This window comes from Pinus tabuliformis, chromosome 2_1, assembly GCF_031772625.1.
Source record: "Pinus tabuliformis cultivar Carrire ecotype Pingquan chromosome 2_1, CPIR1, whole genome shotgun sequence".
NCBI classification, from domain to species: Eukaryota; Viridiplantae; Streptophyta; class Pinopsida; order Pinales; family Pinaceae; genus Pinus; species Pinus tabuliformis.
This window is the reverse complement of record NC_142299.1, coordinates 388,087,590-388,093,577: the sequence shown is the minus strand read 5'-3', so window position 1 is coordinate 388,093,577 and position 5,988 is coordinate 388,087,590.

The following is a 5,988-nucleotide window of genomic DNA, read 5'->3' as shown; positions in this document are numbered from 1 at the left end:
TTCATCGGGTCCGGTCCATCGGATCACATGTATGCATGTACCATAACCCTGCTCCGTTAGGCGGCTCTGATTGCGATATTGCAATCGCTCATCGCAATAACCCTTGGGTCTTGTATGCGCTTCTGCAATCCCCAATAGCGATCCGGCGATGTAATATGGGTCGTCGATCTATGCGCTTGATCGACAGTCAATATTAACCCCGCCAATCACCATCGACATATATATGTGTTAAGCGTCGATATCCCTGTTCGCTGTTGTATCTCCTATGTGGATCTCGCCGATCCCTGCCGAAGGTCGCCGCCAATTGCGATCCACCGCTCAGATCTGGACCGTTGATCGGCCAGATCTGATGGCTACTGTGCATCACTTATTCTGCCTCCGTTACTCTATTTTTTTCACTGATTTCACGAGTTTTTTTCCTCCCGATAGTGGTTTGAAAGGCCTCCTTATGCGATTTTTCCTTGGTTTTTGGCATATTTCTTTAAGTTTTGAAGACAGAGAGTGTTTCTTGGATCCATTTGGATCACTAGTTTAGGAAGAAATTCACTTAAGTAGGGATAAAGGAGATAAAGACACGCTTACCAAGATTGATATGTGAAATGATTTCGATAAAGCTCATCATTATTTTTCCTAGATGTTTCTCATGAGTTTGGGGTTAACCTTGACTTCATTCAATGGGTCTCCTCATTTTTAGTCATCCTTGAATATTTACTCTAGTAAATGGGAATCCCCTGGATTTTCAAGGTAGGGAGGGGGATGAGATAGGGATGTCAATTATGTCCCCTATCATATATTATTATGGTAAAATCATTCAATAAATTATTATAATTTGAATGGATCAGTGCTCAACTCCTAGACATACAAATTGTGAGAGGCATGAAAATAATCTACCTTTCTTAGTTTGTGTATGACATGTTGCTTCTAGGCGGAGCTTTGGCCATTATTTCCAAAAGTTTCAAGAATGTTATATATTTTTTTATTCAAGCATGTGGATGGTTGATCAATCATAATAAAAATTAAATATATGTGTGGATTTTGAACCATAATCTTCTTGTTGTTCTTTCTAGCATTTTTCAATTTCCTTTTAAGGAATTTTCATCTTCATTCAACTACCTATATATTCTCATTTGTATTTGTTTTTCTTCTTCCAATGTGTGGTAGTATTTCATAAGAAAAACCAAAGATAAATTTGTTTAATGGGGTGTGCATTACCTGAATCCTTCAGGACATTTATTTATTATTAAATGTGTGCTCTTAGCCTTGCCCATATTTCAATATTAAACTGTTTTAGCTCCAACAAGAATAAAAAAACATATTGGTCAAGAAATCCATAAGTTCTTATGTCAAGGTGGTAAACTAAAAGTAAGAGATATCATTTAATCTACTCATGTCTAGTCAAAGCATCAAGGAAATTGATGTTTTTGGAATTAAGGATCTTGTTTTTATGAATATAGCTATGGGATATAAGCTATTGTGGGATCTAGTTACTAGGAAATATGATGGATGGAAGAATGTCATTGTGAAAAAATAATTCACTGTTATAAGGAAAATGTGTTTACACTCACCAAAATCATATTAAGAAGGCTCTCCTATTTGGAAATTTATCAAATTTATCATTCCTTCATTACAACCTGATATGTTTTGTGTTCCTAGGAATGATAATAAAATAGAGCTATGGAGTGATAATAATAATAATGAGCAATCGACCACTAACTCTAATTCAATAGCTTCATCCTTTAAAAGGTTGGTTAGATTCTCAAGGGAAAAATATTCTCTATGATATCTTGATATAGTTTGGATTATTTTATTATTTTTCATCCATCTTGATGATTTTATAGTGGAAAAAGTGGAGGAGTAAGCTCATAGGGCCATTTTTATCAATGGGTCCCAATTTGGCGAATTGGGGTCTAAAACTTTCTAGAAGTGGTTTAAGGCACAACATTATGTTTTGGGGGGATTAAAAAACTTTTTATTATTAAGTGTAGCACTCTCTAATGTTATTATACACGCATATACCTTTATAATAGTACAAGAATCACCTCAATTGGACTTTGTATGCAAAAGTTATGCCACCTAGAAATTAACCTTCAAGTTTTGACCACCATGATTTAAGAGGATGTCACGTCAACCCAAATTTTTCATGGAAAATAAGCTAGTCACATTATTATGATGAATAAAACTCTAGAAGAGTTGATATTGTAACTTTAGTTAAGAGTTGAAGGATTCAAATTTAACCACTAGCAGGCTATTGGGATGTGTTATAACTAAGGCACTTGAAGGAAAAGGTGTTTCATTCTATTCAAGTGAATTTTGTTGCATATATGAGTAGAGTATCTGAGAGTGGATAGGGAGAGATAAAATAGAGAGGTTTTGTTAATTGTACCAACCCATAGACCATATATCTCATTTCTTTTTACTTGCATCCATTTTCCATTCAATTAAAGAGAGTAGAGCGGTCTCACCTCCCAACTTGGTTTTCTCCCAAAAGGGTTTCCTAGGTTATATCTTGTGTAAATTTTGATTTGTGACCTTTATTTCATTATTATCTATTTTTTTTTTTTTATATCTTGCATGCATAAGCATATCACAATAATTAATGAGTCCAAAAATATAAGGAGAAATTAACCTGCATAATGTAGATTTGAAGTTTTAAGTATAATTTCATCATAAGTGTATGAGAAAATATCTAGTGCAATATCCATGATAGTTTATGGATAATATCTCAATTTTATCTTTCAATGGATGGTGGATTGTTGGGATTTTGTCCATATCTCCTTGACCTTTCTCCTCTAATTTTTCAACTAGTTACCCTTCTTAATGGTTGTGAACCTAGAAGGAATTCTTATATAGATTACTGAGGGTGGGGGTCATCCATTATTATAGTAAAGAAGGGATATGGATCTCAGTTAGAAAATTAAAATTTCCTTATAGGTCCTCTATTTGGAACAAGATATTGAACCTAGACATAATTCCAAATTTAAGATCTTTCATTGGACCTTGGTGCATGGGAAAATTTTAATTGTAGAAAATATGTAAAATAATTCACAATCCTTCTAGATGTATCTTATGCATGGAGTATGCTTAACCACTGCCATTGATTCCTCAAGTGTTGTTTCACCTTAAAATTATTGTTGTTGGCTTTGAAAGGGATTGAACATTGTTTCTGAACACTAGAATCATGGAGGACCCGTTTTGGAAAATGGGGACTTTCTAGAACAAGCCATTGTTGAAGTGAATATGGATGGCCCTCTGAAAATATATTTGCTAGAAATTTTGGTTGGCTAGAAACAAAGTATTTTTTTAGTAAGAGGCTTCCAACCCTAAATAGTGGCAAGTAGATCTATTTCCTTATTAGTATAATATCTCAAAAATAAAGTGTTACATATTATTTAAAGCAAATGATAGATCATGATGAAGAGATACAATTGGAGAGTTTTGGTATTAATATTCACAAATCTAATATTCAAGGGACACCAACTTTCAAAAAAACCAATCTAGAAACTTTGTATGACCTCAAAATAATTTCACCTCTAGAGATTGGAGAAAAAACGTTACATTTAATTTTTTATGGTGCTTCAAAACTGAATCCGAGGGTGGAAATAGAGGTGGTTGGGATTGTGTTATTCATAACCTCTTAGGAAAAAAAATAACAAATTTTCCTTGGAATCTATGCTTTTTTTCCAATAACTTGAATGAAGCCTATGGATTATTCCTAGGATTTAAAATTTAGAGAAAGCCCAAAACATACAAAAATAAGTAGTGATGGGGGATTCATTGATAATCCTTATGCATTTGATTAAAATATCCATCTCATTGGATGTTAATTTCACATTGGTTCTAAGTAGGATCAAGCATCTTACCAACTCATTTTCCAATATAAGTTACTTTCATGTTTTAATAAGAAACAATTTCAAATTTGATACACTAGAGTGCCAAGCCACAACAAGGAAACTTGAGACATTAATCATCAACATTATGCCACCTTAAAAGATATCCCTAAATCAATTAGCATGACACAAGTGGCACATAAATGAAAAATCATTTGTATGGTAGTGGTTTAAAGTGATGGAGGGGATGATAAGGCCCTCCATTATCGCTCACTTGCTACCCTCCTCTAAGCAAAACCCCAAAGCATTATTGTAAAAATAGATGATGGAATAATGTAGGATATTAATGGCTAGAATTATATGCTTAAATGGTATTCCTGTTGATATTTATTTACTTCTATAGATTCTTATTCTCAGATGTAAAATTATCCATAATTTTAGACCCTCATTGGTTTTTCTCTTTTCTTGAATAGTCCTCTAGCTTACTCCTCTAAATTTCAACTTCTTGGCTTCCTTGAATCCTAGGTTTCACCCTTTATCCTTTTCCCTCTAATTCCCTCTAGATTCTTTATTCCAATCCTTGGTTACTCTTTTAGAATAATCTTTGGTAGATGGCTTGAATTTGATTTCTTAGTGCTATGGTGTTTTTTTGGTGAACTGGGTTAGAGGAGGGTCGACTACTATAATAGGATTTTCCTCTCTTGAAAAGGCTTATATTGTTGCCACTTTTGTTTTAACTATGGATTATACATAATTAAGAGAAACCTAAAGGACATTTAAGAGGCATGACAAATATATGAAGGATCCGAAATGAAATTTTGAAGCTTGTTGACTAACTTTCAATTTACATAAAGAATTGATCATGAGCATCCTATTAACTCAAATAAAATTTTTGACACTGTATGTTGAATTGTTTTATCTTAAGAAGATTTTATCTCACATGTTTGAGAAGTGATTTGATAGATTTGGCCCATTATGTACTCTACTTCTCTAGAAAATGCCTTAAAATTTTCTTTTAATATGTAATCCAAGTTCATTCCTTTGATCATAGATGCAAAATAAGAAAAAAAATATAGGACTAAGATCTTCTCCTCTATTCAATACTTTTTCATTTATTTATTTCAAAATAGTCAAAACAACAACCATTTTCTATAGGTCACACAAACATCATTTTGAATTTCCTCTCATATATTTAAAGTGCATTTAGGTTGTAGATATACTACTCTATAGCTTTGTGATTTTGATATGCTCTCAACTCCTCAAATACCTCTATTTATGTACTCTTTGTTAAAAATATTGTTGTAGTATTTTATAATACAAATCTACCAATTCCCCATGAGACATATAATAGTTGGTGATAAGGGTAAAATATTAAGCAACACCTTGTATGAAGGTCTCTTGATTAAAACCCTATGTGTCTAGCTATCAAAAAAAAAATTACAAATATACCAATTCAAGTTAAACTAATATTAATACAATTTTAAGGTCACAGTGAAGCCACAAAGAATGATTCATAAAACCTATGTGCATACTCTACTCTCTCTAGATAAATATCTAAAGAGTGATTTGTAATACCTTCAAAGGTGTATATACTCTAGACCCCCTGAATATGATTATTATTAAATACGTATAATAATAGGATAAATAATTTAATTAATTAAAATTAACAATTTTATTATTATTGCTATCATTTTTTTTTATTTTAAATCATGTTGAAAATTATATATATAGATATATAGACTAAAAGATGTATTTATTAGGTAAATATATGGAAATTTTATTTCATTGATTTAGATTTATTTAACTTGGAAATACAATGGTAAAATAGAGAAGAGTGTTAAACTCAATAATAATTCGAATATATCTATATATACATACATACATACATACATATATATATATATATATATATATATATATATTGTTAGGGTCCAACCCTAACCCCCTTATTTATGTAATAGGGTCGAGTCATAGTTATAGTTAGTAAAGAGTCAATAAAGCGCATATTAATAATTGTAAGTGGTTGACCCGCATTTAAAGAAAGGGACCACAGTTTGTTGAAAACGGGCCATTGTATTAGATAGATGGTATTAAGAGAACCATGGTACTGACCCATGGTATTGCATGTATGAATCCTATATAAAGGATAGAGAATCCCATT